Source organism: Oncorhynchus nerka, linkage group LG18 (assembly GCF_034236695.1).
Source record: "Oncorhynchus nerka isolate Pitt River linkage group LG18, Oner_Uvic_2.0, whole genome shotgun sequence".
Lineage (NCBI taxonomy): Eukaryota > Metazoa > Chordata > Actinopteri > Salmoniformes > Salmonidae > Oncorhynchus > Oncorhynchus nerka.
The window spans coordinates 14,114,778-14,127,249 of record NC_088413.1 but is presented as its reverse complement, the minus strand read 5'-3'; the positions used below and the strand labels follow the sequence as shown (position 1 = coordinate 14,127,249).

The following is a 12,472-nucleotide window of genomic DNA, read 5'->3' as shown; positions in this document are numbered from 1 at the left end:
ACCTGTACATTAGTGAGGGCTGTTGGAACCCTGTACATTAGTGAGGGCTGTTGGGGATTTGTACATTATTGAGGGCTGTTGGGGCTCTGTACATTAGTGAGGGCTGTTGGAACCCTGTACATTAGTGAGGGCTGTTGGGGCTATGTACATTAGTGAGGGCTGTTGGAACCCTGTAAATTAGTGAGGGCTGTTGGGGACCTGTACATTAGTGAGGGCTGTTGGGAACCCTGTACATTAGTGAGGGCTGTTGAGGCTCTGTACTTTAGTGAGGGCTGTTGGAACCATGTACATTAGTGAAGGCTGTTGGGGCTCTGTACGTTAGTGAGGGCTGTTGGAACCCTGTACATTAGTGAGGGCTGTTGGAACCCTGTACATTAGTGAGGGCTGTTGGGGCTCTGTACATTAGTGAGGGCTGTTGGGGACCTGTACATTAGTGAGGGCTGTTGGGGCTCTGTACATTAGTGAGGGCTGTTGGGGACCTGTACATTAGTGAGGGCTGTTGGAACCCTGTACATTAGTGAGGGCTGTTGGGGCTTTGTACATTATTGAGGGCTGTTGGGGCTCTGTACATTAGTGAGGGCTGTTGGAACCCTGTACATTAGTGAGGGCTGTTGGGGCTATGTACATTAGTGAGGGCTGTTGGAACCCTGTAAATTAGTGAGGGCTGTTGGGGACCTGTACATTAGTGAGGGCTGTTGGGAACCCTGTACATTAGTGAGGGCTGTTGAGGCTCTGTACTTTAGTGAGGGCTGTTGGAACCCTGTACATTAGTGAAGGCTGTTGGGGCTCTGTACGTTAGTGAGGGCTGTTGGAACCCTGTACATTAGTGAGGGCTGTTGGGGACCTGTACATTAGTGAGGGCTGTTGGGGCTCTGTACATTTGTGAGGGCTGTTGGAACCCTGTACATTAGTGAGGGCTGTTGGGGACCTGTACATTAGTGAGGGCTGTTGGAACCCTGTACATTAGTGAGGGCTGTTGGAACCCTGTACATTAGTGAGGGCTGTTGGGGACCTGTACATTAGTGAGGGCTGTTGGAACCCTGTACATTAGTGAGGGCTGTTGGGGACCTGTACATTAGTGAGGGCTGTTGGAACCCTGTACATTAGTGAGGGCTGTTGGAACCCTGTACATTAGTGAGGGCTGTTGGGGCCTGTACATTAGTGAGGGCTGTTGGAACCCCATTAGTGAGGGCTGTTGGGGCTCTGTACATTAGTGAGGGCTGTTGGAAACCTGTACATTAGTGAGGGCTGTTGGAACCCTGTACATTAGTGAGGGCTGTTGGGGCTCTGTACATTAGTGAGGGCTGTTGGAACCCTGTACATTAGTGAGGGCTGTTGGAACCCTGTACATTAGTGAGGGCTGTTGGAACCCTGTACATTAGTGAGGGCTGTTGGAACCCTGTACATTAGTGAGGGCTGTTGGAACCCTGTACATTAGTGAGGGCTGTTGGAACCCTGTATATTAGTGAGGGCTGTTGGAACCCTGTACATTAGTGAGGGCTGTTGGGGACCTGTACATTAGCGAGGGCTGTTGGAACCCTGTACATTAGTGAGGGCTGTTGGGGACCTGTACACTAGTGAGGGCTGTTGGAACCCTGTACATTGGTGAGGGCTGGAACCCTGTACATTAGTGAGGGCTGTTGGAACCCTATACATTAGTGAGGGCTGTTGGGGCTCTGTACATTAGTGAGGGCTGTTGGGACCTGTACATTAGTGAGGGCTGTTGGGGCTCTGTACATTAGTGAGGGCTGTTGGGGACCTGTACATTAGTGAGGGCTGTTGGAACCCTGTACATTAGTGAGGGCTGTTGGGGATTTGTACATTATTGAGGGCTGTTGGGGCTCTGTACATTAGTGAGGGCTGTTGGAACCCTGTACATTAGTGAGGGCTGTTGGGGCCTGTACATTAGTGAGGGCTGTTGGAACCCTGTACATTAGTGAGGGCTGTTGGGGACCTGTACATTAGAACCCTGTACATTAGTGAGGGCTGTTGAGGCTCTGTACTTTAGTGAGGGCTGTTGGAACCATGTACATTAGTGAGGGCTGTTGGGGCTCTGTACATTAGTGAGGGCTGTTGGAACCCTGTACATTAGTGAGGGCTGTTGGAACCTGTACATTAGTGAGGGCTGTTGGGGCTCTGTACATTAGTGAGGGCTGTTGGAACCCTGTACATTAGTGAGGGCTGTTGGGGACCTGTACATTAGTGAGGGCTGTTGGAATCCTGTACATTAGTGAGGGCTGTTGGAACCCTGTACATTAGTGAGGGCTGTTGGGGACCTGTACATTAGCGAGGGCTGTTGGAACCCTGTACATTAGTGAGGGCTGTTGGGGACCTGTACATTAGTGAGGGCTGTTGGAACCCTGTACATTAGTGAGGGCTGTTGGAACCCTGTACATTAGTGAGGGCTGTTGGGGCTCTGTACATTAGTGAGGGCTGTTGGAACCCTGTACATTAGTGAGGGCTGTTGGGGCTCTGTACATTAGTGAGGGCTGTTGGAACCCTGTACATTAGTGAGGGCTGTTGGAACCCTGTACATTAGTGAGGGCTGTTGGAACCCTGTACATTAGTGAGGGCTGTAGGAACCCTGTACATTAGTGAGGGCTGTTGGGGCTCTGTACATTAGTGAGGGCTGTTGGAACCCTGTACATTAGTGAGGGCTGTTGGAACCCTGTAAATTAGTGAGGGCTGTTGGGGCTCTGTACATTAGTGAGTGCTGTTGGAACCCTGTACATTAGTGAGGGATGTTGGGGCTCTGTACATTAGTGAGGGCTGTTGGAACCCTGTACATTAGTGAGGGCTGTTGGAACCCTGTACATTAGTGAGGGCTGTTGGGGACCTGTACATTAGCGAGGGCTGTTGGAACCCTGTACATTAGTGAGGGCTGTTGGGGACCTGTACATTAGTGAGGGCTGTTGGAACCCTGTACATTAGTGAGGGCTGTTGGAACCCTGTACATTAGTGAGGGCTGTTGGAACCCTGTACATTAGTGAGGGCTGTTGGAACCCTGTACATTAGTGAGGGCTGTTGGGGACCTGTACATTAGCGAGGGCTGTTGGAACCCTGTACATTAGTGAGGGCTGTTGGGGACCTGTACATTAGTGAGGGCTGTTGGAACCCTGTACATTAGTGAGGGCTGTTGGAACCCTGTACATTAGTGAGGGCTGTTGGAACCCTGTACATTAGTGAGGGCTGTTGGGGCTCTGTACATTAGTGAGGGCTGTTGGGGCTCTGTACATTAGCGAGGGCTGTTGGGGCTCTGTACATTAGCGAGGGCTGTTGGGGCTCTGTACATTAGCGAGGGCTGTTGGGGCTCTGTACATTAGTGAGGGCTGTTGGGGCTCTGTACATTAGTGAGGGCTCTTGGAACCCTGTACATTAGTGAGGGCTGTTGGGGCTCTGTACATTAGTGAGGGCTGTTGGGGCTCTGTACATTAGTGAGGGCTGTTGGAACCCTGTACATTAGTGAGGGCTGTTGGAACCCTGTACATTAGTGAGGGCTGTTGGGGACCTGTACATTAGCGAGGGCTGTTGGAACCCTGTACATTAGTGAGGGCTGTTGGGGACCTGTACATTAGTGAGGGCTGTTGGGGCTCTGGAACCCTGCACATTAGTGAGGGCTGTTGGAACCCTGTACATTAGTGGGGCTGTTCTGTACATTAGTGAGGGCTGTTGGGGCTCTGTACATTAGCGAGGGCTGTTGGGGCTCTGTACATTAGTGAGGGCTGTTGGGGCTCTGTACATTAGTGAGGGCTGTTGGGGCTCTGTACATTAGTGAGGGCTGTTGGGGCTCTGTACATTAGTGAGGGCTCTTGAACCCTGTACATTAGTGAGGGCTGTTGGGGCTCTGTACATTAGTGAGGGCTGTTGGGGCTCTGTACATTAGTGAGGGCTGTTGGGGCTCTGTACATTAGTGAGGGCTATTGGGGCTCTGTACATTAGTGAGGGCTGTTGGGGCTCTGTACATTAGTCAGGGCTGTTGGGGCCCTATTTCAACTCCAGATGACATAACCTAGCTAGCAGAGACAGCATGTTAACTATGAAAGTATCGATCCAGCAACAATGTCAAGGTCAAAAACTAAAGGAACTATGTTAAACCAAGCTGCCTTCATAAGATAAGTCAACTTGGACTGAAATAATGAACAGGCTGAACATACATTTCTGTGACTATCTAGGTAACTTTAGCTTGTCATTCCTGTTTACAGAGTGTTAGTCCCCACGAGAGCAAATGCTATTTCTATCGGGTTTAGGGTTAAAGTTAGAATTAGGTTTAGGTAGGTTTAGGGTTAAGGTTAGGTTTTTGGTTTAGGGTTAAGGTTAGGTTCGGTTTTTGGTTTATATGGTTAAGGTTAGGTTTTTGGTTTAGGGTTAAGGTTAGGTTTTTGGTTTCGGGTTAAGGTTAGAGTAAGGGTTAAGGTTAGGTTTTTGGTTTCGGGTTAAGGTTAGAGTTAAAGGTTAAAAGAGAACAGGTTAGGTTTAGGGTTAGTGGTTATGGAAAATAGGATTTTGAATGGGATTGAATTGTGTGTTCCCACAAGGTTAGCTGTACAAGACTGTGTGTGTGTGTGTCTGTGTCTGTGTGTGTGTGTGTGTGTGTGTGTCTGTGTCTGTGTCTGTGTGTGTGTCTGTGTGTGTAAATAATGAATGAATCAAATGATTGATGGACCCATCTATCTGTTTCTTCACCATTCTGTCTCTCTGTCTCTTAGTCCATGAAGTCCCTGTCCTCCTCCCTTCCTTGTATAATAAAAAACGAATGAAAACTCCTACAATGAAAAAAAACTCCTACAATAAAATGTCACTCCACAATAACAATCGACAATTCACATTAGTAATTTAAAACGCATATGGTAGAACCCAATCAATAGAGTTATGAGACACTGCAGACATTCATAGTAAAATGTGGGAAAAAATAAATCTGGCCAGTACGGGTATCGAACCCGCGACCTTCGCGTTATTAGCACGACGCTCTAACCAACTGAGCTAACCGGCCTGAGATAACGTTCACACTACAGAACCGGGATACACCCATATATGGGTCTGGAGGTGGTCGCTCATCTGCAATGTCTATGTTCTACCGTTAGAGGGCAGAGAACGTAAACAAATCCAGCACAGTTACAAGAACTCACTTCTACACTGTCAATGATCAACACTATGGCTGTATCTCTTTCTCTGTAGTTGTAGTTGACTGTCAGTCCTGTACATCTGAACCTGAATACATAGTGTGTTGTAAACACCCCTCTCCATAGTCCATTTCTGATACCCATGATAATAACAACACTTAATAGTGATCATTGATTTAAAAAATTTTTTTTTAAATCTTCTGGCCAGTACGGGTATCGAACCCGCGACCTTCGCGTTATTAGCACGACGCTCTAACCAACTGAGCTAACCGGCCTTAGGTAGTGCTCATTCTACCAATAAAGGTGGAAATAACAAATCCATCACCTATTGAGAAATAAACATGGAGGAAGAGCCCCCTAAGCAAGCTGGTCCCGGGGCTCTGTTCACAAAGACACCCCACAGTGCTCCAGGACAGCAACACAGTTATGTGTGTGGATGAAGCACTTAATCATTGGGAAAAACACGAGATGAACTGCTACAAACAAAGACCCGCGAAAGCTAAAGAACACTCCGTAATGTTCACAACGACATAAACTTTGAACTCGAGAAAAGTGGGAGATGCGTTCAAGAAACACTGGCACATTTTATCATCGGACCCATTTTTGCCGGCGGAATTTACAAATCCACCACTTATTGTGTATAGAAGAGGTCGCAATTTACGCGATAAATTGGTTCATGCCAACTGCCAATCACAAAAGAAAACCAGCCAGGCTCTTTTACGCCCTCTTCCAAATGGTAGCTATAAATGCAGAGGATGCGCACAGTGCAACAACATGATAAAGTGTGAATATTTCTGCCACCCACACACAGGAAAACGATCCCAAATAAATGACATCATTACGTGTTCCACCACACATGTTATCTACATTATTAAATGTCCATGTGGTCTCTGCTATGTCGGTAAAACCTCTCGCCCTCTCAAACAGAGAATCAGTGAACATAAAAGTTCAACCAGGAGAAACGACAGGGATTATCCAGTCGCTGTACATTTCAATGACCTGAAGCAGGACATTTCTACCTTTAGATGTTGTGGCATAGAGAAAGTTAAGATATCAGACAGGGGAGGAGATATAAATAATACTCTGAGTAAAAGAGAATGTTTTGGGATTTTCACCCTCCAGACATTATTTCCTAAAGGTCGTAATGATGAAATGCCTGTGTATGTTATGTCGTGAATTTGAACGTGAATTATGCTCCTATTTCAGATTTGGTTTTACAGATGTGTTTAATACGTCTTAATTACACACTTTACTTGACTATTTATGAAATGTATGTTGTATTTGGTTGCACGTATTAGTATTTCCTTCGCATCCAACCCCTTTCTATGCGTGGAACGGATGTGGGCGGGGCTAGGTCTACAAACGGGTGCTAATTTAAATAAAAAAACTCACAAAAGCCGTGAGACCGATATGTAAAGCTTATTAAAGATCAGTGATACTATCCTTCCTTTTCCCTGGAACTTATGTGAGTGTAATATTTACTGTAAAGTTTAATTGTTTATTTCACTTTTGTATATTATCTACCTCACTTGCTTTGGCAATGTTAACATATGTTTCACATGCCAATAAAGCCCCTCGAGTTGAATTGAAATTGAATTGAGAGAGAGAGAGAGAGAGAGAGAGAGAAGCAATGAAACACAGAAAGAGAGAGTAAGGAGTGGAGAAAGAGGATGCAGCTGTCTGCTGGCTCTTTACCTCTCTGTAGTTAATGTCCTTCTCTAGTTAATGTGTGACCAAGTGAGCATCGGGAAAGGTAGGTGTGTGTGTGTGTGTCTGTGTGTGTGTGTGTCTGTGTGTGTGTAAATAATGAATGAATCAAATGATTGATGGACCCGTCTATCTGTTTCTTCACCATTCTGTCTCTCTGTCTCTTAGTCCATGAAGTCCCTGTCCTCCTCCCTTCCTTGTATAATAAAAAACGATTGAAAACTCTGATAATGAAAAAAAAAACCTCCTACATTAAAATGTCACTCCACAATAACACAACAATCGACAACTCATACTACTAATTTAAAATGCACATAGTAAAGATATCAGTTTGTCTCTGTGAATGGTTTGTCCTCTGACAAATCAACTGTAAATTTCGGTGTTCCTCAAGGTTCCGTTTTAGGACCACTATTGTTTTCACTATATATTTTACCTCTTGGGGATGTTATTCGAAAACATAATGTTAACTTTCACTGCTATGCGGATGACACACAGCTGTACATTTCAATGAAACATGGTGAAGCCCCAAAATTGCCCTCGCTAGAAGCATGCGTTTCAGACATAAGGAAGTGGATGGCTGCAAACTTTCTACTATTAAACTCAGACAAAACAGAGATGCTTGTTCTAGGTCCCAAGAAACAAAGAGATCTTCTGTTGAATCTGACAATTAATCTTAATGGTTGTACAGTTGTCTCAAATAAAACTGTGAAGGACCTCGGCGTTACTCTGGACCCTGATCTCTCTTTTGAAGAACATATCAAGACCATTTCGAGGACAGCTTTTTTCCATCTACGTAACATTGCAAAAATCAGAAACTTTCTGTCCAAAACTGATGCAGAAAAATTAATCCATGCTTTTGTCACTTCTAGGTTAGACTACTGCAATGCTCTACTTTCCGGCTACCAGGATAAAGCACTAAATAAACTTCAGTGCTAAATACGGCTGCTAGAATCCTGACTAGAACCAACAAATTTGATCATATTACTCCAGTGCTAGCCTCTCTACACTGGCTTCCTGTCAAAGCAAGGGCTGATTTCAAGGTTTTACTGCTAACCTACAAAGCATTACATGGGCTTGCTCCTACCTATCTCTCTGATTTGGTCCTGCCGTACATACCTACACGTACGCTACGGTCACAAGACGCAGGCCTCCTAATTGTCCCTAGAATTTCTAAGCAAACAGCTGGAGGCAGGGCTTTCTCCTATAGAGCTCCATTTTTATGGAACGGTCTGCCTACCCATGTCAGAGACGCAAACTCAGTCTCAACCTTTAAGTCTTTACTGAAGACTCATCTCTTCAGTGGGTCATATGATTGAGTGTAGTCTGGCCCAGGAGTGGGAAGGTGAACGGAAAGGCTCTGGAGCAACGAACCGCCCTTGCTGTCTCTGCCTGGCCGGTTCCCCTCTTTCCACTGGGATTCTCTGCCTCTAGCCCTATTACAGGGGCTGAGTCACTGGCTTACTGGGGCTCTCTCATGCCGTCCCTGGAGGGGGTGCGTCACCTGAGTGGGTTGATTCACTGTTGTGGTCATCCTGTCTGGGTTGGCGCCCCCCCCCCTTGGGTTGTGCCGTGGCGGAGATCTTTGTGGGCTACACTCAGCCTTGTCTCAGGATGGTAAATTGGTGGTTGAAGATATCCCTCTAGTGGTGTGGGGGCTGTGCTTTGGCAAAGTGGGTGGGGTTATATCATTCCTGTTTGGCCCTGTCCGGGGGTGTCCTCGGATGGGGCCACAGTGTCTCCTGACCCCTCCTGTCTCAGCCTCCAGTATTTATGCTGCAGTAGTTTATGTGTCGGGGGGCTAGGGTCAGTTTGTTATATCTGGAGTACTTCTCCTGTCCTATTCGCTGTCCTGTGTGAATCTAAGTGTGCGTTCTCTAATTTTTTGCTTCTCTCTTTCTTTCTCTCTCTCTGAGAACCTGAGCCCTAGGACCATGCCCCAGGACTACCTGACATGATGACTCCTTGCTGTCCCCAGTCCACCTGGCCATGCTGCTGCTCCTGTTTCGACTGTTCTGCCTTACTATTATTCGACCATGCTGGTCATTTATGAACATTTGAACATCTTGGCCATGTTCTGTTATAATCTCCACCCGGCACAGCCAGAAGAGGACTGGCCACCCCACATATGTTCTCTCTAATTCTCTCTTTCTTTCTCTCTCTCGGAGGACCTGAGCCCTAGGACCGTGCCCCAGGACTACCTGACATGATGACTCCTTGCTGTCCCCAGTCCACCTGACTGTGCTGCTGCTCCACTTTCAACTGTTCTGCCTTATTATTATTCGACCATGCTGGTCATTTATGAACATTTGAACATCTTGGCCATGTTCTGTTATAATCTCCACCCGGCACAGCCAGAAGAGGACTGGCCACCCCACATAGCCTGGTTCCTCTCTAGGTTTCTTCCTAGGTGTTGGCCTTTCTAGGGAGTTTTTCCTAGCCACCGTGCTTCTACACCTGATTTGCTTGCTGTTTGGGGTTTTAGGCTGGGTTTCTGTACAGCACTTTGAGATATCAGCTGATGTACGAAGGGCTATATAAATACATTTGATTTGATTTGATTTGATTTAAACCCCAATCAATACAGTTATGTGACACTGCAGACATACACAGTAAAGTAAAAACAAAACCTCCTGGCCAGTACGGGTATCGAACCCGCGACCTTCGCGTTATTAGCACGACGCTCTAACCAACTGAGCTAACCGGCCTTAGATAATGCTCATTCTACGGATAAAGGTGGAAATAACTACACCGTACTAAATAAGAGCTCAAGACATTCCATAACAAATCCATCACCTATTGAGAAATAAACTATGAGCCCCCTAAGCAAGCTGGTTCCGGGGCTCTGTTCACAAACACACCCACAGGGCTCCAGGACAGCAACACAATTATGTGTGTGGATGAAGCTCTTAATTTGGCATTGGGAAAAACACGAGATGTGGGCGGGGCTAGGTCTACACAAGGGTGCTAATTTTTTATTTATTTTTTAAATTCACGAAAGCCATGAGGCCGATAAGTAAAGCTTATTAAAGATCAGTGATACTATCAAGAGTGGTGTGCGGTTTCCTTTTCCCTGGAACTTCTTAACGTATAATGTTTACTCTATATTTTTATTGTTTATTTCACTTTTGTATATTATCTACTTCACTTGCTTTGGCAATGTTAACAAATTGAGAGAGAGAGAGATAGATAAGCAATGAAACACAGAAAGAGAGAGTAAGGAGTGGAGAAAGAGAAAGAGAGAGTAAGGAGTGGAGAAGGAGAAAGAGAGAGAGTAAGGAGTGGAGGAAGACAGAGAGAGAGAGAGTAAGGAGTGGAGAAAGACAGAAAGAGAGTAAGGAGTGGAGAAAGACAGAAAGAGAGAGTAAGGAGTGGAGAAAGAGAGAGTAAGGAGTGGAGAAAGAGAGAGTAAGGAGTGGAGAAAGACAGAAAGAAAGAATAAGGAGTGGAGAAAACAGAAATAGAGAGTAAGGAGTGGAGAAAGACAGAAAGAGAGAGCAAGGAGTGGAGAAAGAGAGAGTAAGGAGTGGACAAAGAGAGAGTAAGGAGTGGAGAAAGAGAGAGTAAGGAGTGGAGTGGAGAAAGAGAGAGTAAGGAGTGGAGAAAGAGAGAGTAAGAAAGACAGAAAGAGAGAGTAAGGAGTGGAGAAAGACAGAAAGAGAGTGTAAGGAGTGGAGAAAGACAGAAAGAGAGAGTAAGGAGTGGAGAAAGACAGAAAGAGAGAGTAAGGAGTGGAGAAAGACAGAGAGAGAAAAACAGAGTAAGGAGTGGAGAAAGACAGAGAGAGAGAGTTATACTACTAATTTAAAATGCACATTGTAGACCCCAATCAATAGAGTTATGAAACACTGTAGACATACACAGTAAAGTAAAAACAAAATCTCCTGGCCAGTACGGGTATCGAACCCGCGACCTTCGCGTTATTAGCACGACGCTCTAACCAACTGAGCTAACCGGCCTTAGATAATGCTCATTCTACGGATAAAGGTGGAAATAACTACACCGTACTAAATAAGAGCTCAAGACATTCCATAACAAATCCATCACCTATTGAGAAATAAACTATGAGCCCCCTAAGCAAGCTGGTTCCGGGGCTCTGTTCACAAACACACCCCACAGGGCTCCAGGACAGCAACACAATTATGTGTGTGGATGAAGCTCTTAATTTGGCATTGGGAAAAACACGAGATGTGGGCGGGGCTAGGTCTACACAAGGGTGCCAAATTAAAAATTAAAATAAATTGAACTCACAAAAGCCATGAGGCCGATAAGTAAAGCTTATTAAAGATCAGTGATACTATCAAGAGTGGTGTGCGGTTTCCTTTTCCCTGGAACTTCTTTATGTATAATGTTTACTGTATATTTTTATTGTTTATTTCACTTTTGTATATTATCTACTTCACTCGCTTTGGCAATGTTAACATATGTTTCCCATGCCAATAAAGCCACTTGAGGTGAATTGAAATTGAATTGAGAGAGAGAGAGATAGATAAGCAATGAAACACAGAAAGAGAGAGTAAGGAGTGGAGAAAGACAGAAAGAGAGAGTAAGGAGTGGAGAAAGAGAGAGTAAGGAGTGGAGAAAGACAGAAAGAGAGAGTAAGGAGTGGAGAAAGACAGAAAGAGAGAGTAAGGAGTGGAGAAAGACAGAAAGAGAGAGTAAGGAGTGGAGAAAGACAGAGTAAGGAGTGGAGAAGGACAGAGTAAGGAGTGGAGAAAGACAGAAAGAGAGAGTAAGGAGTGGAGAAAGACAGAAAGAGAGAGTAAGGAGTGGAGAAAGACAGAAAGAGAGAGTAAGGAGTGGAGAAAGACAGAGTAAGGAGTGGAGAAAAACAGAGAGAGAAAAACAGAGTAAGGAGTGGAGAAAGACAGAAAGAGAGAGTAAGGAGTGGAGAAAGACAGAGTAAGGAGTGGAGAAAGACAGAAAGAGAGAGTAAGGAGTGGAGAAAGACAGAGTAAGGAGTGAGTGGAGAAAGACAGAGAGAGAGAGTTATACTACTAATTTAAAATGCACATTGTAGACCCCAATCAATACAGTTATGTGACACTGCAGACATACACAGTAAAGTAAAAACAAAACCTCCTGGCCAGTACGGGTATCGAACCCGCGACCTTCGCGTTATTAGCACGACGCTCTAACCAACTGAGCTAACCGGCCTTAGATAATGCTCATTCTACGGATAAAGGTGGAAATAACTACACCGTACTAAATAAGAGCTCAAGACATTCCATAACAAATCCATCACCTATTGAGAAATAAACTATGAGCCCCCTAAGCAAGCTGGTTCCGGGGCTCTGTTCACAAACACACCCACAGGGCTCCAGGACAGCAACACAATTATGTGTGTGGATGAAGCTCTTAATTTGGCATTGGGAAAAACACGAGATGTGGGCGGGGCTAGGTCTACACAAGGGTGCTAATTATTTTATTTATTTTTTAAATTCAGAAAGCCATGAGGCCGATAGTAAAGCTTATTAAAGATCAGTGATACTATCAAGAGTGGTGTGCGGTTTCCTTTTCCCTGGAACTTCTTAATGTATAATGTTTACTCTATATTTTTATTGTTTATTTCACTTTTGTATATTATCTACTTCACTTGCTTTGGCAATGTTAACAAATTGAGAGAGAGAGAGATAGATAAGCAATGA

General features: G+C 45.1%; 5 non-coding genes across 5 annotated transcripts; all 5 read right to left on the bottom strand.

The window, feature by feature from the left end:
* Window positions 1–4,916: 4,916 nt before the first annotated feature.
* trnai-aau (transfer RNA isoleucine (anticodon AAU)) lies at window positions 4,917–4,990 on the bottom strand. Its single transcript has one exon. It is a non-coding gene; the product is annotated as a tRNA-Ile (tRNA).
* A 331-nt stretch (window positions 4,991–5,321) lies between these two features.
* trnai-aau (transfer RNA isoleucine (anticodon AAU)) lies at window positions 5,322–5,395 on the bottom strand. The gene has a single exon. It is a non-coding gene; the product is annotated as a tRNA-Ile (tRNA).
* A 4,063-nt stretch (window positions 5,396–9,458) lies between these two features.
* On the bottom strand, window positions 9,459–9,532 carry trnai-aau (transfer RNA isoleucine (anticodon AAU)). The gene has a single exon. It is a non-coding gene; the product is annotated as a tRNA-Ile (tRNA).
* Window positions 9,533–10,709: 1,177 nt separating this feature from the next.
* trnai-aau (transfer RNA isoleucine (anticodon AAU)) lies at window positions 10,710–10,783 on the bottom strand. The gene has a single exon. It is a non-coding gene; the product is annotated as a tRNA-Ile (tRNA).
* Window positions 10,784–11,907: 1,124 nt separating this feature from the next.
* On the bottom strand, window positions 11,908–11,981 carry trnai-aau (transfer RNA isoleucine (anticodon AAU)). Its single transcript has one exon. It is a non-coding gene; the product is annotated as a tRNA-Ile (tRNA).
* Between the last annotated feature and the right edge of the window lie 491 nt (window positions 11,982–12,472).